The sequence below is a fragment of the Phyllostomus discolor genome, chromosome 6 (genome assembly GCF_004126475.2).
Source record: "Phyllostomus discolor isolate MPI-MPIP mPhyDis1 chromosome 6, mPhyDis1.pri.v3, whole genome shotgun sequence".
NCBI lineage: Eukaryota > Metazoa > Chordata > Mammalia > Chiroptera > Phyllostomidae > Phyllostomus > Phyllostomus discolor.
The window spans coordinates 39980857-40006308 of NC_040908.2; the positions used below are offsets into that span (position 1 = coordinate 39980857).

At 38.6% G+C, this 25452-nt stretch overlaps 1 long non-coding RNA gene and 1 pseudogene across 1 annotated transcript; both read left to right on the top strand.

Moving 5' to 3' along the window:
* Window positions 1–289: 289 nt before the first annotated feature.
* LOC118501508 lies at window positions 290–22640 on the top strand. Its single transcript, XR_004904132.1, has 3 exons — window positions 290–367; window positions 9100–9104; window positions 22629–22640. It is a non-coding gene; the product is annotated as an uncharacterized LOC118501508 (long non-coding RNA).
* A 74-nt stretch (window positions 22641–22714) lies between these two features.
* On the top strand, window positions 22715–23243 carry LOC114498700 (annotated as a pseudogene).
* The last annotated feature ends 2209 nt before the right edge of the window (window positions 23244–25452 follow it).

Sequence of the window (25452 nt, forward strand, 5' to 3'; positions counted from 1 at the left end):
AAGTGCGAGTTTTGTTCTTACTGTAGATCTTAACCATGGCTTATGATTATTTTTCTTTTCTTATAAATTGAGAACTTTCACTTCTTCACTTAAAGGAAGCACTTTATGGCTTCTCTTTGGCATATCCTAATTCTAGCATCACTAATGTTACACTTTGGGGCCATTATTAAGTAACATAAGGGTTACTTGAACACAACCAGTGGGATACTGGGACAATGGACCTGATAACGCAGACAGCTTGAAGAAGAACAAAGACATGATTCGCGTCCTGGGTGAGACAGCACAAGATTTCATCATGGTATTCACAATGGCGTGCAATTTAAAACTTTGCTTGTTTCAGAAATTTTCCATGTAATATTTTTGGACCGTGTTGACTGTGGGTAACTGAAACCTCAGAAAGAGAAGCCATGGATAAGGGGGGACCACAGCAGGGAGTAGATTTGACTAGCCTGAAGTACACTTCCCAGAATTCCTTTCCATGTATGTTTTCAGTTAGAGTGAGCCTCAAGAGGGATTTTTGCACAAGATCTGAAAGGCTGAAGTAGAGCAGTATCCATGTTCATTTTTATGCTTGTAAGGTAGAAACAGGTACTTCTGTGATTAACACACATTGCTGTTTGTCTGGTGGCTAATCTCTATGGCATAGGGCAGCAGCCAGGCCTGCACCTGCTTCACTCTGCCCTGGATTCCCCTGCAGTTTCTCCAACTCTGGGCCCAGGTGAGTGCTTGTTTAGTTCTGTGGAGCATACCTGCTTCTTCTGCAGAGCACCACACCAACTGTGCAATGAGAATTGATAGATGTTCCAATTTAATTCTGTAGATTCCAGCTCATGCTCATGGGTTCCAGCTTGCTCTCTCCTATTTTACATTCATCTTCCCTCAGCTATCTGTCCTGCAGATTTTAAGCTCTAGAACCACACATGAAAACAATAACCTAACAAGGACTGTTTAGCCAACTTCTTCAATTGCATGAGATTAAGCCTCTACAACAAATCCACGTGCACACATATATACACATAGTGTGTATACGAGTCTGTGTGCATGTATATACACATATATGCACACTCATACTCATGTGCAATGTCTAGGACACATAAAAAATTCATCATGGTAGTTGAGTCCAGAGAAGACTAGACGTAGGGTAACTAGGAAAGGGGAAAGAAGGCATATCATTTATGCTTTTAAGTGTTGTACCATATGACTGTTTTAAAAAATAAACATTTGAAATGTTAAAAAATTCCTGAAACTATCTTCCTTGATTTTGCATGTACAGATACAAAAATATATACTCTTTGTTTCTATTTCTTTAAATAGGGTATGATTTGTTTTCTACATTTATAAAGTTTTGCATATCACAGAATACTTAAAGTTACGGGGAACAGGGAATTTATATGGGTTCTCTCTCTAGAATCAGCCCTTTGTGCAAAAGTGCACAAAGCTAGCATAAACAAAGCTAGTATACTGGTTCTCATGCACCCTTTGTCTCTTGCTATTTCTAACATCCTCCATCAAAGGATCCCATTTCTGGGGCCACCTAAGACTTCTAGCACTTTAACTATAAGGCACTTAGAATGCCCTAGGAGAACCAGTTCCTCTTAAGACCTACATGTGATCAGCACAGATAATCAGCTGTGTGACCAGCAGGAAGCACACTCTGTCAAAAGCAGCTCACATTTGAATGGTTTGTTCAGTGTCCTCTGATCAACCATGCTGCTTACAATCACAGTTCCTGTAGGGGGTTTTATCCTCAGGACTTTGGAAAGAATAGAGAGAATCGGTTTAAAGAACCAAAATATGATTTATGATAATGATAATTGTTAATAATTATATAACTTGATAATTTTCAGTGTTTCTATATACATTACTCATTTCTCAATTATATAATAATAGAAAATATTATTTTTCACGTATCAGAAATTGTGCAAAAACCTCAGCATACTCTGGTGAATCCTGAGGTTACCATCGTTAACTTCATTTTATAAATGAAGACATTAAGACTTAAAGACATTGGCCCTGGCTGGTGTAGCTCAGTGGATTGAGCGCGGACTGCGAACCAAAGTGTCGCAGGTTCGATTCCCAGTCAGGGTACATGCCTGGGTTGCAGGCCGTGACCCCCAGCAACCGCACATTGATGTTTCTCTCTCTCTTTCTCCCTCCCTTCTCTCTCTAAAAAATAAATAAATAAAATATTAAAAAAACAAACAAATAAAGGGTAAATTAAAAAAAAAACTTAAAGACATTGAAACTTACCCCATATACCCAAGTAAGTATTACAGTTGAGATTTAAACCCAGACCCACCTGACTCCAGAGCCCCTGCTCTTCACTGGTTCCCAGTACTGTCTGCCTGTCACTGTAGCCCTGTGAGGAAGGTAGAATGAGTTATTATTAACTCCTTTTTACTAAAACTAAGGACCCAGAGGGGATGTGATTTACCAAGGCCACATAGTGGAAATCAAAATAAGAATGGCTGATGCTATATATCACATTCTGGTTTACTTAGCCTCAGCTGATTATAATATGTATACAGCGTGGGGCAAAAGTAGGTTTACAGTAGTTGATATGGAAAATAATACAATAATAAATAAATAATAATACAAGAATAAAGTCTGTTTTGTATACTCACAACTGTAAACCTACTTTTGCCCCAAACTGTACAAGAATTCATTCTTGTTTGGCCTTGTCTTTGCTACAGATTAGTAAATTCTTCTGTGAATAGCTGTGAATATCTTTTGTGATCCTGAATGCGGTTTTTTGGGTGTTTGTTTGTTTGTTTGTTTGTTTTTGGTCCTGGGAATGTGTTGACTCTTTCTAAGGCATATCATAGGGACTTAAGGTTGGCACAGAAGTTGTCAGACTTCTGCAGTTTCCTGTGCCACTTCTCTACTCCTACCGCTGTTTCTATAGACTCTTCTCCCTTCTTCTCACCTCTAAATGTATTATCTTTGGAAAGCCTTGCTTTCTTAAAAAAGAAAAATAATCACTGGAGGATTTCTGGCCAAGATGGAGGCATAGGTAGACACACTGTGCCTCCTCGCACAACCAAAATAAAGACAACAACAATTAAGAAACAAAAAACAACCAGTACTGACAGAAAATTGAACTGTATGTAAGTCTGACAACCAAGGAGTTAAAGTAGACACATTCATCCAGACTGGTAGGAGGGGCAGAGTCCAGCAGCTGGGACAGAGAGGAGTCACGGCAAAGTAGTGGCTGATGGACTCCAGGCATCAAGGCAGCAGCTGGCGGACCCAGCAAGGCGGCAGATTGTGGAGCGAGGCGCAGTACAAAGGTGGCTGACGGACTGGGTGGTCCCACATTCACGCGCAGATAAACCAGGTAAAACTGGGGAGCAAGACAGACCATGCAACCCAGGGTCCAAGCGTGGGGAAATAAAGCCTCAAAACACTGACTGAAAACACCTGTGGGGGTTGAAGCAGCAGGCGAAACTCCCAGCCTCACAGGAGAGTTAGTTGGAGAGACCCACAGGGTCCTAGAACATACACAAGCCCACCCACGTGGAAATTAGCACCAGAATGGCCCACTTTGCTTGTGGGAAGCAGGGGAAGTGACTGAAATCCCTCAGAGAGTGGAGCAGGCACCATTGTTGCCTCTCGGAACCCTCCCCAACATACAGTGTCACAACCCAGCAACTGGGTTGCCACGCCCTGCCCCTCACTATGTAACACATGAGACAAGACAAAAAAAAAATGGCCCAAACGAAAGAACAGATCAAAGGTCCATAAAAAAATACAACTAATCAACGAAGAGATAGCCAACCTATCAGATGCGCAGTTCAAAACACTGGTGGTAATCAGGATGCTCACAGAATTGGTTTGAATCGGGACACAAATTAGATGAAAAAATAAAGGCTACGCTAAGTGAAATAAAGGAAAATGCACAGGGAACCAATAGTGATGGGAAGGAAACTGGGACTCAAATCAATGGAGTGGACCAGAAGCAAGAAAGAAACATTCAATCAGAAAAGAATGAAGAAAGAGGAATTCAAAAAAATGAGGAGAGGCTTAGGAACCTCCAGGACATCTTTAAACGTTCCAACATCCAAATTATAGGGGTACCAGAAGGAGAAGAGGAAGAGCAACAAGTGGAAAAGTTATTTGAATAAATAATAAAGGAGAACTTTCCCATTCTGGCAAAGGAAATAGACTTCCAGGAAGCTTAGAGTCCCAAAATAGTTGGACCCAAGGAGGAACACACCAAGATGCATCATAATTACCTTAGCCAAGATTAAAGATAAGGAAAGAATCTTAAAAGGAGAGAGTTACCTACAAAGGAGTTCCTATAAGACTGTCAGCTGATTTCTCAAAAGAGACCTTATAGGCAAGAAGAGGCTGGAAAGAAGTATTCCATGTCAGGAAAGGCAAGGGCCTACAACCATGATTGCTCTATCCAGCAAAGCTTTCATTTAGAATAGAAGGGCAGATAAAGTGCTTCTCAGATAAGGTCAAGTTAAAGGAGTTCATCATCACCAAACCCTTATTATGTTAAATGTTAAAGGGACTTATCTAAGAAAAAGAAGATAAAAAACATGTACAGTAAAATGACAGCAAACTCACAATTGTTAACAACCACACCAAAGACAAAAACAAAAACAAAAACAAACTAAGCAAACAACTAGAACAGGAACATAACCACAGAAATGGAGATCACATGGAGAGTTAGCAACAGGGGAGTGGGAGGAGGAGAGGGGGGAAAAAGGTACAGAGAATAAGTAGCATAGATGGTAGGTAGAAAATAGATGGGGGGGATAAGAATAGTATGAGAAATGTAGAAGCTAAAGAAAGAACTTATAAGTATGACACATAGACATGAACTAAGGGGGGGGGATATGGGTGGAAGGGGGTATGCAGGGTGGAGGGGCGTGAAGGGGGGAATGGGACAACTGTAATAGCATAATCAATAAAATATATTAAATAATAACAATAATAATCCCTGATGGATGCACAAAAATGCAGGAAGAAATCAAGTGCCCTAGAAAAGGTAAGTATGTGGATAAATTTATGTAACGATTAGTTGTATCAAATATTTGATGTGGTTTGAAATGTATAGAAACAACAGCCCATGAGGCAGGAGGTGGAGCTAAAAGGAATTTAACTGTTTTCATGAAAATAAATGTGTTTATATGCATTTCAAAGAATATCAGAAAATAAATTATTGTCAGAAATAAATTATTTAACACATCTCTATGATAAATTAATGAAAGTAGTCAAGATCAAAACTATGTAGATCTAATATAATTATTTTTAACAAATTATTGAAAACATTAGTAAATCTATATGCTGTTTCTCATTTCTTAATTTATAAAAATGAAATGTAAAATGCAGCTAAAATAATGGAGCTTTCTAAAATCAGGACCAGGATATTCTTTCAGTAAATGTGTGCATGTATATGTACTGTAATGCTGGCTTTCAGAAATAAATGCTTTTAAAATTACAAAATTAAAAAATAATTCCATATATATAATGATAAGACACAGTGTATTTAGTAGGAAAACAAACTCTTTGAGCAACCATAGCAGTTCAGGTTGACAACACTGACCCTGGCCATTGCAATGCATCCTGGGATTACCACATTTTTCAAGTTACACTAAATAACACCTGCAAATGAGTTTTATATGACTTCTTTTAAATTGTGTCATTCAATAAACTTTTTAAAAGTATTATACAAAATTATTTAGAAACATTCTGAATACATTCTTTATTTTATTATACTGTATAAAATGTTTTAATAAGTTCTACTTCCTGTTATCAAAAGAATACTATAAGATGCTAGCTGCTGGGGCAACTTACTTTTAATAGTATACACAGTGCCATGAGGTCCTTGCATTTTCCATGATGACGTTTTCCTTTCTGTCTTGAGATGAATATTAAGAATAACTGAAAAGTTGCAGATGAAAACCATTTTTAGTATTCATTTTCTCTCAGCATTCTCTTTGCTTTATTCTCACTAGTTTCTCACTTAGTCAATTCATTCTTTGACCATTATTAGGGGTTGAAGAGTTAAATTAAGGAAAAGTTCATTAAAGAAGGAGTATGCTTTGGAAGAAGGGTAGTTATGAAAGAAGAGATAGAAGCCTCAGGAGTCACTTGGGAAAAGTACACACGCAAGTTGAAGATTCCCTTCACTATTGGTCCCCCAGAACCCTGGCAAATTCTTTATATAATCACAAGGATATATACACACCTTAGTTTGAAGACCACTGCTCCAGAGTATATGTTAACACAGGAATTACAGAGTCACAAGCTGTACATATTTTCAACTTGACTAGATATTGACAATCGCTGCTAAAGCAGTTGAATCAGTTCATACACCCCAGCAGTAGTACTTCAACATATATTCTGATTTTTCATTGGCATTGTTTTGTTTGTTTGCTTTGTCCTTCCCTGGTTATTAAAATGGTTGAGTATATTTTCATATGTTTATTGATCATTTACATTTCCTCATGTGTATCTGCCCTTTTTTACTAAGTTATTTGCCTTTTTCTTACGTATAAGATACATTTGCACATTCTGGATACTCATGCTTTGTCACTTGTATGCATTTCCTTACCCCCCCCCAAAAAAAAAGCATAATAATACCTTCCTAAAAAAAAGTTAAGTCACTTAATCCACAAAACAACTCTATGAGGTTGATATAGTTAAGTCCATTTTTCTAAAGAGAAAACTTTTCTAGGTTATATCAAATTGTTTACCATAGAGGTTGCACCAATTTTTATCCTACCATCAGAATATATATGTCCTTTTGCTCCATTTGAAATGATCAGACTTTTAAATTTTTGCCAGTATGGTAAGTGTGAAATAAAATCTCCTTGTTTTTTACTTTGTATTTCCCTGGTAATGAGGTTGAACATCTTTTCATATGTGTTTTTTCTATTCTTGGTTCCTCTTCTTTAAAATGCTTGTATCTGCATTTTGCCTATCTTTAATTGGGTTGTCTCTTTCCTATTGATTCATAGGTTTTCTTTATATATTCTGGATACATGTGACAAGTAGCTTCACCTAATTTGTACTTACCCTTTTTATTTTCTTTATGTTATTACTTGATGAAAACAAGTTTCTAATTTTAATATAATTTGCTCTGTTTATCTTTTCATTTTAGGTTATGCTTTTTTTAAGCTTTTTACCTTCCTTTAATTTCTATGTCACAAGAATACCAGCAGAAACATGCTTAATCAAATCTTATAACTTTTTGTCTTTTAACATGTATCTAATTTGTGTATATTTGTTGCTATCAATGATACATTCAGACCTATTTCTACTATTTTATATTTTAATTTACTACTTGCAGTTCTTCCTATCAGCTCTTTTCCCTTCCTTTCCTGTCTTCTATTGGGTTCATAATTTTTTTAAATTTTATTTATTTTTATAGAGAGAGGAAGGAAAGGAGAGAGGAAGAGAACCATCGATGTGTGGTTGTGTCTCACACATCCCCTACTGGGCACCTGGCCCACAACCCAGGCATGTGCCCTGACTGGGAATCTAACCAGCAACCCTTTGGTTTGCAGGCCCGTGTTCAATCCACTGATGGGTTGATAAATTTTTATAAATGTCCTGCATTGTTAGAATCTATAGATTGCATATCTATTTGTTTAGGCTGTCTTAAATTTAACATGTATTTTAACCATAAAGTTTTAATAAACTCGAAAGTTATTCCACATTTGTAAACTGTTAAGGACTTTAGTGATACATGACACAAAATTGGCAAAGTATTAATTACTATTAAAGCTGGGTGATGGTAAACTGTTTTAAAGGACTTACCATATTTACCTACCCATTGAACACACACATGTTTATACATACAAATGACCACAATGTTATTGAGGATAGTTTCAGTTTTTATCTTTTTAATTAAAACATGCTAAATTTCATTTTATGGGGGACTTTTCAATCACATAAACACATTTCCAGATATACAGGGTCCAAGAGAAGTAAGGCTTGATTGAATGTGGTTGGTAGGGTGTGTGAATGTCTTGCATGAGATGGACAGCAATTTGAACATTTCACCTAAAATGTCACATGGTGTGCTCGATATTGTTATGTTACAGAATTGCATGCTTATGATTTTTTAATAAAAGATTTTGTAATAAAAATGGGGTGTTATTTGTGCCAGACCCTGTATTTTTATCTGTGCCAGTCCTCACTGTTTTCAGTCCATTTGTTTTTGTGCCACATGCTTTCACTCTAGGTTCAGTTCTCCTCTTGATTTAAAAAAAAAAGATTAAGTTTCTTCAATAAGAGCCTGTCAAGTTTTACTGTTCTTTTTTGGGTAAATGATAGTTTAACTGGGTATGAAAGTGTAGGTTGATGGTCATTTTTCCTCAATATTTTTGTAATATTACTCTTTTGTCTTCTGACATTTTTATTGTTGATGAGAAGACAGCTGTCCAATAATTGTAATTCCTTTGTAGATAAGATGCCTTTTTTCTCTGGCTGCTTTAAGATTTTCTCATTATCTATGATGCAATGTGCCTACTGTGTGGATTTATTCACATATACACTGCTTGGTATTTGGAATGAGCTTTAATCATATACATCTCTCTTTACTTTTAGAAATTTTTAAATTATCTCATCAAATATTGCTTGTTCATAATTTCCTTTCTTTTCTATAGAACTCTTATTAAATATACCTAAAGCTTCCAAAATGTATCCTTCACATCTTTAACTAATTGTCTATATTTTTCTTTACTTTGGGTGCTGAGTGAATTTCCCACCATTATTTCCCCATTTACTATTTTTCTATTCTTTCTCAACTAGAGTTTGTCCAGCTATTGATTTCTCTTTATAAAAAATGTTTTCATTTCTGCTTGTTTTTTATTTTATTTATTGATTTTAGAGTGACAGATGAAGGGAGAGAGACAGACAAACATTAATTCGTTGTTCCACTTATTTATGCATCCATTGGTTGCTTCTTATATGTGCCCTGACCAGAGATCAAGCCTGTAGCAACCTTGGAATGTCAGGGCAACAGTCTAACCACCTAAGCTACCTGAACAGGGCTCTGCTTGTCTTTTAAGTGGATATTGCTCCTTAATTTATCTTTTTGAGGAGATGATATTTTGAGGAGATGAAAGTAAAAACCAGGTAAAGTGGCATGTGTAGAGCACTCTAGGCAGAAAGAGTCCTTTGGGAACTGAACATTGTAATTTTTCCTTGAAACTCTGTCGGCTCCTTAGTCAGCATTTATTTTCAATTTGACCTATTTTATAGGCGCAGCTGATTACAGCTCAACCTGCTGACTAAATATAGAAGCTTTTGATGTGGTATCCATCAACTCATTACCTAAATTTAGGATGTGAACGACATGATGCACAGAACTTCTGAGTGGCTGAATGAGTCTTGGCGTCACTGAGTAAGTGCACATGCAGAAGTAATACAGAAGTACACATACAGAGTAAGTGGCATGCAGACACCTTACACCCCAGGTCAGTTCAGCCATAACATATCCCAGGAATAACTGTGGGCATGAGCTGATGAGTAACAGACTGCACGTTGTTAGTAGTCAGTGACAAAATGCAAATTTTATTTTTGGTATTAATCATGTTCTTTATGAAAAACAATAAAATAATCTTGTAGATATTAACAGAGTAGTTATATTTCACCACTCATCACATCTTGATTATATATAAAAATGCATACTTGGGCATTAAAAATCATGTGGCAGTACTCACAAAGATATAATAGAGAGGATTCAGATACTCCAAGCTATGCTTATGCTAATTTTTATTGCAACTTATGATTTAACTTGCAATAAAAATACTTAATCTTGTTAAATTTGAAGGTCCTAGTTAACTATTGCTCCCACTCCCTATAGGCAGGGAAAGTATTTTGAAGGGTAGTGGTAGTAGACAACCCTTGAGTTCTTTTCCTTGTGCCGCACCACCTCTAATGACACAGTCAATCCATTTATGCCCCTTTTCTCCCTCTTTACTCCCTCCTTCTAGCCAAGTGCATTCTTAAAGTTGCCTATTTTGGACCAGGGTATAGTATTGTAGTATTATAGTATAATATTGTATTTTCTGACTGGAAAACTAATGCGCACATATGTTGCATTATCTCATGAAGTGAGGTTTACCATCATCCTGCTAGACTGTTATTACCCTAGTGCTCAGGGTGCTGATGTACAGGTAGGCAAGGCACTCTCCTTGGTCTAACATAGCAAAGCACAGTGGGCTCACTGACTGTATACAAACTGTCTTCCAACCATACAGTCACACCGAACATTTTCCTTTTATAAACTTTAAAGCACTGCTTTTGTGTAGCATTCATCTCCCTCATTTCTCACAATGCTTCTTCTAGAGTAAGAAATATTTAGAACAAAAATGACTATTCTGCACTGAGCTTTAAATTTGAAACTCGTTTCTGAAACTTTTTGACAAAGTATAAGTGATGTTAAGTTTTTCACATTTTCACACTGCAGAAAAACAAGTACATTTTAGGGCTTCACCAATTTTAGTTAAGCCTTCTTTTTGGATGAGGCAGGTCAAATATGGAAGTCATATTCCTGAAAAGAGAGAGCTTTCTCTAATTTCTCCCCAGGAGGAAGACATGAAGTTCACTTCCTTCAAGAGAACAATATCCCATATAAGTGAAAATGTTTTTCAACAAAGAACCTATTGTTCCAATTCAATATCCTGTTTTAATTCCCTACCAAATGCCCATAGAAAAAGAATGTTTAGTGCCAAGAATATCTATGCTCTGATAAGCCAACAGGTCAAATCAGTTATTATGAAATCAAATTCTCATTTTAAAATATTTCTTCCATTTATTTAGAAGCAAAGTATAGGTATAGATAATTTCACCAAAGCTAATTTTTAAAGTAACTGCAAGTTGTTGAGAGAGAATGAAAGTTGTCATTAGTGAACTTTCCATGGCTTTTGAGGTCACCCACAGCCTGCCAGGGCTGGTGTGACACGCCCCTGACATTTCCTTCACCACCACTCATGCTTTATGCCACTTGCTAATTTTGTTCTAGTTGTGTCGGTCTTCTGTTAGCGACTACAGCAGGCCAAAATCTTTCCCATAACCAGGCCTTCTCACTTGTTGTTTTCCCTGCTCAGAATATTTCTCTGCCTCTTCCCATCTTAACTATCACATCTTCAAATTATCTTCCCTGACCACCCTATCCAAAGTAGTTCATCCTCCTTAATCTCTGTCACAACACTCTGTTTATCTCCTGCATAGCTTTAATTAAAGGCCACAACTTCCTTATTTTTTTATTATTCATGGTCTGTTTCCCTACACTAGAATATAAGCCCCATGAGAGCAGGAATCTAATTTGTCTTATGCTCCACCCAAGACCTTATGTGCGTGGCACAGAAGTCTACTACCCAATAGTGTCTTTCTAATGCAGTCACTTCAGACTTAGAAATATCATCAGTGTAATTCAAACAATAAATGTCTATATGCCTATATGGATGTCATGTATAATTTACTGTAAAATGGAATTTAGATACTCTGAATGTCACAAACCCTAGCTTTAGGGGTATGAAAGTTTTTATTCATTTTTGTTAATTCTGCATAATGACCACTAGAGGGAGACATAGCCAAATACTATACTCCCACATTCTAAGATTTTTCTGTTAGAATTTTAGAAGCCTGGCAGCTCAATCCTCCCCTCAGTTTCCCTGAAAAAATGTCATCCAATTTATTTTTAAACAAATCAAAAATTACAATGGAAAATTCACTACCCCATGGGACAGACTATTCTATGGCTGGGTGCCACTCTTCTTGAGAAAGTTCTCTTTCTTATTGATGTATATGTAATTGCTTCTCCTTGTCCTTCTCCTTGCCTAAATTATTAAGAGACTGACTGTCTCAGGCCCCACTCTGAGCTTCATTATTTAGAATGTTATTTGGAAATTTACAGCTAGCCAATCCCAGCATGCCTCACACCCTTCTCATCCTTGGCCATTGCTGCAGATGGAAAGTCCCTGTGTTTTCTCTCCTTTGACTCACTGGTCCACTGTTCCCTCCCTCCACCTTTACACAGATAATACAGTTTGATTGCACTGCCTGGACTCATACAAGGACACCAGAAGTTTTACCCGTCGCCACTGCAAATAGCAACACAGTGAAAAGGCAAATAATGTCCCATTGTCATTATGAAAATAGTTTCAACTTCAGAGATCTCCTAAAAAGCCCTTGAGAATCCCCAGGGACCTGAAGACCACAATTTTTGAGAACTGCAAATTAGGCTATAAATCAAGTCTCAACAAATTCAAAAGAATAGGTAATAATAATGCAGACCACAGTCTCTGCCCGCAGTGTAGTTAAATTAAATCTCAATTACAAAAAAAAAAAAAAAACATGTTTCCAAACATTTGGGAATTTTAGAACATTTGTAAACAACCCATTGGTCAAAGGAGAAATTATAACAGAAATGAAAAACATACTTAGAAGTGGAATGATAATAAAACTACAACATAACAAAATTGAGATGCAGCAAAAGTGACACTTATAGGAAATTTGTAGTCTTAAATGCTTATATTGGAAAATAAGACTAAAAATGAATTACCTCAATACTCAACAAGTTGAAAAGAGCAACAGACCTAGCCCAAAGAGCATAGACAATATGGGTAAAAAAAAAAGAAATTGAAGAAATACGGGGGAAGAAATGACATAAAGAATCAATAAACCCAGAAGTTGATTCTTTGAAAAGAAGCTGAGCAACCCCCAAATAAGATAAACCCAAGACAATCCCTGCTTAGACACGTCATAATTAAAGTTCTGAAAATTAATGGCAAAAATATCTTGGAGCAGCCAGAGAAAAAAGACACTTACCAATAGAGGGAAAACAACCAGAATGACAGTGGACTTATCATTAGTACCAACAGAAGACAGAAGACAATGATGTGGTATTTTTCAAGTGCTGAAAAAAGAGTACTGGCAACCCAAAATTCTATACCCAGTGAAAATATCCTTCAGGAATGATGGGGAAATCAAGACATTCTCAGAGAAAGGAAAACTAACAGATTTGTTGGCAGCAGACTAAAAGAATGGGTAAATGAAGTTTCCAAGCAGAAAGGAAATGATAAAAATGAAAGCATGGAGTATTCACAAGGAAGAAAGAACACAATGCACAAATATGTGGACAAATACAATTGGACTTCCTTCTTTTGAGTTTTCTAAATTATGTTTTATGGTTGAAGCAAAAATTAAAATGCTGATGTGATTTTAAAAGTACGTAGAGAAAATATTTAAGACAACTATATTATACATGGAGGAGGGTAACACAACATAAGGATAGGTACTGTTTCTGTACTTCACCAAAACTGGTAAAATAACATCAGTATACTGTGATATGTGTATATTATATAATGCCTAGAACAACCATTTTTAAAAAAAACTATACAAAGAGATATACTAAAAATTACTATATATAAGTCAGAATGGAATCTTAAAAATATGTTCAAGTAACCCATGGAAGGCAGGGGAAAATAAACAGAGAAACAAACACAAAGAACAAACATAAAGTAAAATGGCATATCAACAGTAGATATAACTAGACAGAAAATAAGGATATAGAAAATTCAACATCATCATCAACCAACCAAGGATCTAATCAATATGCATAGAACACTTCACCCAACAACAGAATACACATTCTATTCAAATGCCCACAGAACAAAGATCATCCATATCCTAAGCCATAAAACAAACGTCAACAATCATAAAATAACTGAAATCACACTGAGTGTCTTATCTGACCACAAAGGAATCAAGCTAAAAATCAATAACAGAAAGATAACAGAAAAATCTCCAAACACATGGGAAGTAAATAACACAATTCTAAATTAATCCAGGGGTCGAAGAGAAAGTCTCAAGGGAAATAAATGTTGGGAACCGCCCTGACTGGTATCAGAAGCTGAAACCCCCACCTAGGCTAAGGCTAAGGGAACGCCCTTGGAACCGTAAGCCAGCAAGGAGACAAGGGCTTGTCTCCCTGGCAGGAATGCTGCTTCTGCTGCTGAACCCCAAAAAGCTTGGTCAGTTAGCCAAAGACAGGTAAGATTCCCCACGGGGGGAACGACCTAAGCCAGGCATGATCACTTTGGGAGGCCCCCCAAAAGAAGGATTTGGGGGGCTGCAGCAAAAGGGGGTGATGGACCCTCGCTCCTCAGCTTTGACATAGCCTGAGTTCTCATCATCTGGGAGAAAATCTCCTTATTGCCTTAGTTCCCTTGCTTCAGCTAAGCCTGAAACAATGACAGGGTGGTGCAGCTCTGTGCTGAAAAGAGCGGATTCCCCGGGTGATCAGGCCTAAGAAAGAACATGTAAATTACTGTGAAACCTTCTTTGTTTAGAATGCTCTCAGTTGAATGAGAGGGGTCCAAGGAGGAAGTTATGTTCCTCAAAGTCTTACAGCTCTTTGACCCCGACTCAAAATAGACCAGCAGAGTTCCTTGTCTTCTATGGTTCCTTACTTCCCCCTAATGAGTACTGTACTTTACCTGAATTATTATGCAAAATGAGCCCAATAAAAGCAGGTATGGATGGTAAATCAGGGCGCTCCCCACTAGGGGGTGTGGCCATTTCGTCCCTACTTCCCCACAGAAACTAGTTTGTCTCTGTGCATGTTTTTTTTTTTTCTCTCGAGTGTTTTTCGGCGAGCCATCCACAGCGTTCCGTGGTCACTGCTGGCCGGTGACCCACGTGCAACAAATAAATGCATTGACCTGGATGGTGTCTGTCTCCTGGCCTGTGATGGGGGTTTGGGGGACCTCAGAAAAGGAACAATGGCCTCTGCCAGCACTTTTGTCTGGCAGAAAGCTGTCCCCCCAACCCCGGCTCTCACCCTGACATCAGACAATATAGTTCCTCCCTATATGTCCCTGGTGCCTTTCAAGCTGCTGCCCCAGGCACTGGAACTCAGAGGAAGTGAGTCTGAGGGATACAGAGTAAGCACAATTTATCCTGTCTCTCCCACTGCATATAGTCATAACATCTATGCAGACAGAATGTATGCAATAGCTATTTGAAGACTCTGGAAAATAATTGGCAGCACTAAGATCAGAGAAGACATTGAAATACTACTGAACTGTTGAGACTTTGGCAAAACTACCTCAGAAAGTAGAGGTTTACTGTGTGGACACAAGACAATAGGATATTTTCTGTTTTCACAGAAGAATGCGTAGGTAGCTAGATAATAAAAAATATGAACAGAAGACTTCCTTGGTTCTCAAGCCTTTAGACTAGGACTGAATTACACCACCATCTCTCCTGGTTCTCCAGATTGCAGAAAGCAGATCATGAATTTCTCAGCCTTCATAATAAATAAGCTAATTCCAACACACAAACTCTCTATCATCTATCTGTCATCTTCTATATCTATGTATCTCCTATTGTTTCTGTTTCTCCAGAGAACCCTGACTAATACACCTACCGACTGAGATCTGGGAGGATAAGGAATTATTTTATTTATCTATAAAAGTTGCCTTCAAGAAATTCTTGCTGTTTTATAAGGCGATCTTATCTTCTGTAGAGGAAAGAACACAGACTTTGGAGTCCAACAGACCTGGATTTAACTTCCAGCTCAGCTATTTTCATAAGTTTATATCCAGGAAAAAAATTTTAAATACACTGAACTGAGTGAAAATGAAAATACAACATATCAAAGTTTGTGGAACACAGTTATAGCAGTGCTGAAAGGGAACTTTGTAGCACTAAATACATATATTAGAAAAGAGAAAAATCTCACATCAATGATCTAAGCTCCCACCTCAAGAACCTGAAAAAACAAAAGCAAAATAAACCCAAGGCAAGCAGAAGAAATGAAACAATATAGATAAGAGCAGAAATCAGTGAATTTGAAAACAGAAAAACAATAGAGAAAACCAATGAAACAAAGAGTTGGTTCTTTGAAAATATCAATAAAAATCATATTCTAGCAAGAATGACAAAAATAAGAAAGAAGACACATATTACAAATATCAAGAATGAAACTGATTAAATGCAAAACTTGAATCTATAAAATTCCTACAAGAACACATAGGGGAAAAGATTCTTGATGTTGATCTTGAAAATGATTTCTTGGATATGATACCAAAAACTTAGACAATAAAAGTAAAAATAGACAAGCGGAACTGTTACAGGGTGTAGCCAAGAGGGGGGACCCCAAATGGGCATTTGAAATGCGGTCCAGAACTTAAGGTGTCTAGGAGATTTTAAGATGTCTCCATCCCCCACCCCAGGGTGTGGGTTGGGGGAAGGGACAAATGGAGCAGGGCCATTGAGAGCTGTTTAGCATAGCAGCAGCCTTGCAGCTAAGCTCCGGCATGGTCGTTTGGCATATCTATAACCTTTGACTGGTTGCATAGATAAGTTAAGTAACTGTGATCAGCTCTAAGCCAGGGGAATGGAAGTAACTTCCCCACCCAGATGTAACTGGGGGTGGGGCGGGTCCCCTGAGTTACAGCGCCTGCGTGGGAGCTCAGAGAGGATTGGCTCCAGGACATGGGGCCACGCCTGCCCAGACTCATGATGGCAGCCCAGTAAAGCTGGAAGGATACGAGTTCTGGCATGTGAAGCTGAGTGTGGGAGGAGTCGGAAATGAGGCTGCAGAAGAAGATTGGCCGCGGGGATTTAAAAACCCAGACTTGGCGGCCATTGAGAGGAGAGGAGAACCATGCTGCTTTAGGAGGAGAACCATGCTGCTTTAGAAGGGAGAACTATGCTGCTTTAGGAGGAGAGCCAAGCGCAGCCCTGAGAAGGAGAACCATGCTGCTTTAGGAAGGAGAACCATGCGGACTTGATGGAGTGGAGGCTCCTGCAGCCCTGAGAGAGAGGATCACAGCCGTTGGAGAGAGAGCCACACAGCTTTAGCAGAGTGAAGACTCCCGCAGCTCTGAGAAAGGGAGAACCACGCGGCCTTGACAGAGTGGGGACCCCCCCCCCGCCGCAGCTTTAGAAGGGGGAACCACCACCTGGTTTTAGCAGAGATCCCAGTGACTCAGCGGAGGGTCCCGGGAACCCAGGGAGGTCTCCCAGTCGAGAGGGAGTACTAACTGGGAAGAACCAGAGGAGTGCCTAAGCCATGGACTTCTATTTCCTTTCCTGAGATACGGTACTCTGGACTGGGCAAAGGGGGAAGGAAGGAAGGACTGTGTCTGTTTGTGGGTGTTTTAAGGGACTTTGGGATTTTGGTGAAGACATTAGGTCACTACTTTAAGTTAGTATAGCATTAAATAAACATTTCCTTTCCTTTTCACAAATCTCTGGCATTGAGAGACATCTTTCCTCTGGTGGCGGACATAATGGACCCGGGGCCTTCTTTCAATAATAGTATATTGTCCCAGGCCCCCCTGTTGTGTTCTGTAACAGAACTACCTCAAAGTTAAAAGCTTCTTCACAGGAAAGGATGCAGTCAAGAGAATGAAAAGGCAACCTATGGAATGATGGAAATTATTTTTAAGCCATATATCTCTGATAAAAGATTAATATCCAAAATGCATAAGAAATCCTACAACTCGATACCCAAAGGACTCAATTAAAAAATTAGGCAAAGGACTTGAAGAGACGTTTTCTCCAAAGTTACACAAATGGCCAACAGGCCCATGAAAATGTGCTCAACATCACCAATCATCAGGGAAATGCAAATGAAAGGCTCGATGAAATATCACCTCATATCCATTTGGATGGCCATCATTAAAAATGAAAAATAAAAAGTTTTGACAAGGATATAGAGAAATTGGAACACTTGTACACTGTTGGTGGGAGTATAAAATGGTGCAGCTGCTATGGAAAACAGTATGGAGATTCCTGGTAAAAAGAAAAATAGAACTACCATATGATCTAGCAATAACACTTCTGGGTATATATCCAAAAGAACTGAAATCAGAATCTCCAAGGGCTACCTGCATTTCCATGTTCCTGCAGCACTTTTTACAATAGCCAAAGAATGGAAACAACCTGTCTATTGAAAGATGAACAGATAAAGAAAATGTTGTGTATACATATAATGGAATATTATTCAGCTTTAAAAAAGGAAACTTTGTCATATGCAACAAGATGGATGAATCTGGAGGACACTGTGCTAAGTAAAATAAACCAGTTACAGAAGGACAGATACGAGTACTGCACTAATCCACTGATATAAGGTATTTGAAATAGTCAAACTCATAGAAGCAGAGGGTGTAACATTGGTTGCCAGGGGCTAAGTGGAAAGGAAAATGAGGAATTGTTTAGTGGGTAAAAAGTTTGTTATGCAAGATGAATAAGCTCTAGAGATCTGCTGTATAACCTAGCACTCATAGTTAACAATACCATATTGTACACTTTAAAAATTGGTTAAGAGGGTAGATCTCATATGTAGTGTTCTTATCACCAATAAAGAAGGGTGAGGGCATGGATAAACTTTTAAAAGTGATAGGTATGTTTATATTTCATGATTGCATAAATCTAAACTTATCAAATTATATATATTAAATATGTGCAGTTTTGTATATAAATTACACCTCAATAAAGCTGTTAATTAAAAAATAAACAATGAAATAAAATATCACTACAGACCCTTACAGACATCTAAAGGATAATTATTTTAAACTCTATGCACCTAAATATATATATAAAAAAATGAAGTCTTAAAAACACAAGCCACCACAACCCACTCAATATGAAATAGATCATTTGAATAGCCTTATAATGATGAAGAGAATTGAATTCATAATCTTATAACTCACAAAAAACAAATCTCCAGGCCCAGATGGTTTTACCAAAGAATTCTGCCAAACAAAGAAGAGTTAACATCAACTCTGCACAGTCTCTTCCAGAAAATGGACGAGAACATTTCCTAATTCACTTTATTGGGTTAGTGTGACCCCGATACCAAAACCAAAGCTAGTACAAAAAACAAAACCACAGACCAATATCTCTCATGAACTTAGAAGCAAAAATCCTTAACAAAATATAAACAAATCCAAGCCAGCAATGTACAAAAAGAACTGTACACCATGACCAAGCGGAACTTATTCCAGGTATGCAAGGCTTATTCATTTTTTAAACACTCATTGGAATCTATTATTATCAACAAGCTAGAAAATAAAATTACATGATCATATTAACTGATGCAGAAAACCATTTGACAAAATTCAACACCCATTTATAATAAAAATAGGGATGGAAGGGAGTTTCCTCAACTTTATGAAGAATATCTACAAAAACCATACAGCCAACATTACTGTTCATGATGAAAAAAAAAAAAAATGAATGTTTTCCCACTAGAAAGAAGGCAAGATATCCTTTCTTACCACTCTTATTCAGCATAATGTTAGAAGTCTTCAAATAATGTTTTGTCTTATGTCAACGTATCTTGAACACGATCAAATATCCATTCTTGAGCTTGAACACTTGTAAATTGTCCAATACAGAGATGCTGGCAGGTGGTGTGTTAAGGAAACCCAGGAGGGAAAACTTTCCACAAAACTCACCCGTCCCCCCTGTTTATTCCAATGGTATATGCCTAGAATGCAGGGTGAGCACATAGCACCAGGAAACCTACAGGCTCCAAGACACTGAGGCAAGTGTCCAGACAAGTGAGGGGAAGGCTGCCATGATTTCCTGCCTGAGCAAGTTACTGCAGCCATGATTGCGGCCACTCAAAATACCACCCCTGTGAAGGTAAACTTTATTTTTTCCCCAGATTTTCCATTTCCTTAAGGTTATAATTTATATTTCAAAGGTTAAAATGTCCCAGACACCTCAAATCATTTTTAAACCAAGTTAGACTCAAATTAATTTTCCAAAAAATTAACTAAAGAATCCCCTTGGCTCTTGCCAGCGACATAGTCCTGCCTGCAATGCATGACTAAATAGAAGTAGCAAGTCTCTGAGCCTGTTTCCTCACCTTCAAAGTAGTGAGCGTAAGGATGCCTTATCTTGTAGGGACTTGGAAAGGATTAAAGGTACTAATTCAAATGGAGCGCTTAGAAGAGTGCACAGAGTAGGCCTCCAGAAGTGCTCCATGCTTCTGCCCATGGTTATGGGAGGATCAGTCTTTCTGAAGGACATGGAAAAGACTGCTTTCTATAAATGCCACTCTGTATCCAGAAATGATTAGCCCACACTGTGGTTGCTCATCACTATTAACTAAAGGCTGATGCAAAGGAGAGCCATTTGGAGAGTACGCCAGAGATCACCCACTTACTGCCTGCAACTGCATCCACTGATGGTTTGGGGGGGGGGGGGGTTGCTTTTTTTGGTTTGATTTTCAGGACCTGCCTGGCCCCCTGAGGCAACTGATATTTTACTAATCTTCTACATTATAGAATCCCCCATCACTTTAACCAAATAGCCATGGTTGATTGGCTGAGAAAGAGTCCCAGAGAAAAAGAAATAAAAGAAAGATTTTAGCATTTGCCATCACCTTATGATAAGCCACTTATTTAAAAGTCTCACATGTGCAACCTCAAAACTAAGTGGAGACAGGGCAGAGGCGGGTTTTAGGGAATTTCAAAGATACTTTGGGTTATTCTGCTGTGCTGGATGTCTTCTGTTCTCCCTTCTTATCTTTTCTCTACTCTCCCCACCATGTGCTATGCCAGAGACTACATCGACAGGCTGCTTTGCTTGCTGGCTTCCAGCTGGGTTCAGCCAAGGGGCAGGAGAGAAAAGTCAGGGTGTTTATTTCCCAGTGGAGTCAGCTCAAAGGTCTCTGCTTTGGTCAGTGACCTAGTCTGTACAGCTTTTTCTGTCCCTGGATTCCTGTAACCACTCCCTCCCATGGCCACTGCAAGCCCAGAAGTAGAAACAGAACCTGCTATTACAAGCCCTGGATACTGCACAGTCCCTCATGGTTTACCTATACACAGTAGACACCTTTGTAAGTCATCTCTGTAAAATAAAAAAAATAAAAATAAAAATAAAAATAAAAATAAAAATATATATATATATAGGTCTCTATCCTTAGTTCCTGACATAGACCTCTTAAATCCCTTATAAATAGGGCTGCTAGGAAAATCTTTTGTTCTAATATTTAGTCTTTGACCTGCCCCCCACCTACCCACCACCCGTTCCAGAACTCCTAAGACCTTTCTAATTCTCTGCATGGTGAGTGTCTGACACAGAGCTCCTAAACTCCTTGGAATTTCCTAGGGGATCAGAATGTCTTTTGCTCTAAGGAAGCAATTCTTGGGGACTCCTAGATGGAGGCTGGTCACCAGAAAGACCAAGCCTTGATTAGAAGCTTGGAAATTTCAGCCCCACTCCCATTCTCTGGAGAAAGGAAAGGGGTAGAGGTGGAATTAATAATCCACTGTGGCTATGTGATGAAGCCTCCATAAAAATCCCTGAAGTATGGGGTTCGGGGCTGGTGAACACAGCCACATGGCAGGAGGTGATGCCTCCCAGCTCCTTAGGGGCAGAAGTTCCTGTGCCCAGGACTATTCCAGACCTCTCACTGGGTATTACTTCATCTGTCTATTCACTTGTAGCCTTTAATATATCCTTTGTAATAAATCTTCAAGAGCAAGTAAACTGCTTCCCTGGGTTCTGGGAGCTGCTCTAGCAAATTATTGATCCTGCGTATGGGGATGTGGAAACATCCAATTTGTAGCCACGTCAGACAAAAGTTGTGGGTATCCTAGGAACTACCATATTTTTCAGACCATAAGATGCACCTAGGTTTTAGAGGAGGAAAATAGGAAAAAAAATTTTGAAGCAAAAAATGTGGTAAAGTATTTATTTAATAACATAAATAACATACTATTTCACCAATGTAAATGTAAACAGAACTCGACTGCAGCATTAACAACCATTATTCCTCCCATATTTGTGGGGGCTGGGGGGGAGTGCGTCTTATAGTCTGAAAAATACAATAACTCCTTTTGACTGGCATCTGAAGTGGGGGTCCTATGAATCTGAGTCCTTAACCTGTGGTGCCTGTGCTAACTCCAGTTAGTTTCAAAACTGGATTGGACTGTAGGACATCCAGCTGGATCAGAGAATTTGGTCAGAGTGGAGAAGCAGCCCACAAACTGATTATGTGTGAGAGTGAAGGAAAACACAGTGAGTTTTTCCTAGACATTCCCTTAGTAAAAGCTCTTGAAATATGTTCATTGAACAGTGCCTTCGAGTTCTTAGCATTGTATCTGACAAATTTGTTTTTTACCTTTGAACCTAACCCCTTGGTAAAGTATAATTCCTTATACCAAGGGCCAGGGTCAGTAAGGGTAGTAAGTGCAAACGTCAGTCTGAAAATTCTCAAGTGTACAGAAAATACAACTTCTTCTACTTTTCCATATCCCAACTTAATTTCTGTTTCAGCCCCAATCCTCCAAGGTGGCAGAAACATAAGCTAAATCAGTTCAAGGTCACCCCTGACAATTAATAAGTATAAGAATAGAACTACACATTAGGAATCTGGCAGCCAGGAAGAGGATACCTAACAGCCTCAAAGGAGGAAAAAAGGACTTTCAGGAACAGCCTGGAGAATGTGATGTGTGAGATGAAACAAAAGGATGAATGGAGGTAGCCAAGCAAAGAAAGAAAAGAGCATGCCAGGCAGCTGGTACAGTCTCAGCAAAGGGAAGAAATAGCAGGATGTGTAGGAGACTACAAGCCATTCAATGCTGCTGGAGCACAAAGTTGAAGACAGGGAGAGCAGACGGGTAAAACAGTGACCAGAGGTACCGTCGTGAGAGTCACCATCCGCCACAACAAAGATGAAAGCTTGCCCAAGGAGCCTGAGAGCCAGGATGTCTACCTAAGGCTGTGGGTCATGCTGTACAGGTTTCTGACCAGAAGAACCAACCTTCAAACAAGTGGTGCTGAAGAGGTTTTTCATGAGTTCCAACAACCGGTTGCCTCTGTCCCTGCCCCAGATGACCCAGCAGATGAAGCTTCCTGGCCAAGAGGGTTAAACCACTGTGGCTATAGGGACTACAGCTGATGACATGCGTGTGCAGGAAGTGTCCAAACTGAAGGTGTGTGCACTTCGAGTGAGGAGCCCCACTGGGAGCCGCATCCTCAAGGTCCAGGGTAAGATCCTCGCCTTTGACCAGCTGGCCCTGGGCCTCCAAGGGCTGTGGCACCATCTTGCTTTCCAATCCTCGAAAGGCTGAGGTGTACAGGCATGTGGGAAGGCCTCGGGAACCCCTCACAGCCACATCAAACCCCATGTACAATCCAAGGGCAGAAGTTCCAGCATGCAAGAAACCAAGGGGCCACTCATGGCTACAAAAACTATCCTCATATCCTGCCTTTTGGATGCTGAAAAACAAAACAAAATAAAATCAGGGACCAGCTCTTGAAGAGCTCTATTACATCACATTCTAGGTCAGTGGTCCCCACCAGGGAGGTCCACACACCCCAAGATGTACAGGAGAACATTCACTAGAATACAGGAAGAAAATGTTAGAACTTTTATCTTATTTAATTATTTTATTTTTGTGTGTGGCTTATAATGTACACACTATGTTGGTGTCATAGGACATGTTATGTAATAAACAAAAGTATTATGCATACCCTGAAATTTCAGTTCAACCTCAGAATTCAATCAGAATCTGCCAATTAACTTTGGCTCTGACCAAGTGCCCATTTTCATATCATTGATGACGTCCCTGAACCCATGTAATCAGTGATCTCATAAAAGCATAAATCACCATCCTATCTAGTCACTGTAACAGCAACAATTATATAAGCAAGCCACAGATTTGGTTTCACTGTTAGTATCAGAATATAATGTCTAAAATGAGTGAGCATTCTCTTCCCATAAGCAGTCAGAGGTTACCTCTGACAATGGTTTGCTAATCACTTGACCCAGAAAACCCCACAAATCAAGAGCTTCAAATCTTTGAGTTTACTTAAGAACACTTGTGAAACTGCCCAGGCCATCAACAGCATGCATATCCAAAAAGCCACCAAGTACATAAAGGATGTCACTTTATAGAAACAATGTGTGCCATTCTGTTATCACAAAGGTGGCATTAGCAGGCGTACCCAGGCCAGTGGAGCTGGACACAGGGTTGATGGCCCAAAAAGAGTGCTGAATTTTTGCTGCATGTGCTTAAAAATGCAGAGAGTAATGTAGAACTTATGAGTTTAGATGTAGATTGTCTGGTCATTGAGCACACCCAGGTGAACAAAGCTCCTAAGATGTGGCACAGAACTTACAGAGCTCATGGGTGCATTAACCCATACCATGAGCTCTGCCTGACACATGGAGAGGATCCAACAGGAAAAGAGCAGATTGTTTGTAAAACAGAAGAGGAGGTTGCACAGAAGAAAAAGATATTCCAGGGGAAAAAACTGAACAAAAAGTTATTAGCATAAAATAAATGCTAATAAAAGTAAAAATAATAAAATAAAATGAGTGAACATTCTAGATGTAATTTTAAATTTTCCTTATGTGTTTTATTACTGAAAATTCTACCCATTGGATGAAAGATGTATAAATGTATATTCATTATTGCAAGAGTAGAATGCTATAATAATCAATGATAACTGTGAAGCTAACAATTTTATATGTAAAATCATTTTAAAACTTTTAAATTGTTAAATAAACAGAAAAATAAATTTGTACTAATATGAAGATTTAGAAAGAGTGCAGAAGCTGCATAAATTCATGAAGAATTTTATATTCTTTTTGAGCCAACATTTGTAAAATTTATTGAATAATATAATGCAAAATAAAAAGCATTCTATTATATAATAATTCTCATATTTGCAGAAGTATTTGGTGTACTGTCTTGTATTTATAACACATGGTAATCGATAAGAACTGTATTTAAGTTTGTTTTTATTGTTTATGCCATTACAGTTGTCCCACTTTTTCCCCCTTTGCCACCCACTTCCTTAATCAGTCCCTTCACCATTATCCATGTCCATGGGCCCTTCACATATGTTCTTTGACTAATTCCTTCACCTTCTTTCAATCAGTCCCCACCTCACCACCCCCTTACAGCTGTCAATCTGTTCCATGTTTCTGTGTCTCTGATTCTATTTTGCTCATTGGTTTATTTTGTTCATTAGATTCCTCTTATAAGTTAGATCATATGATATTTGTCTTTCTCTGACTGGCTTATTTCACTTAGCTTAACAGTCTCCATTTCCATCCATGCTGTCACAAAAGGTAGGAATTCCTTCTTTCTGCTGTGTATTTCATTGTGTAGATGTACCACAGTTTTTTTCTCCACTGATCTACTGATGGATACTTAGGCTTTTTCCAAATCTTGGCTATTGTAAATAGCACTGCTATGAACATGTGGGTGCATATATTCTTTTGAACTTATGTTTTGGGATTCTTAGGGCATATTCCCAGCAGTGGAATTGCTGGGTCAAAAGGCAGATTCATTTTTAGTTTTCTGAGGAAATTCCATACTGTTTTCCACAGTGGTTGCACCAGTCTGCATTCCCACCAACAGTGCACTAGGGTTCCCTTTTCTCCACATTCTTGCCAGCACTTGTTGTTTGCTGACTTATTGATGATAGCTGTTTTGACAG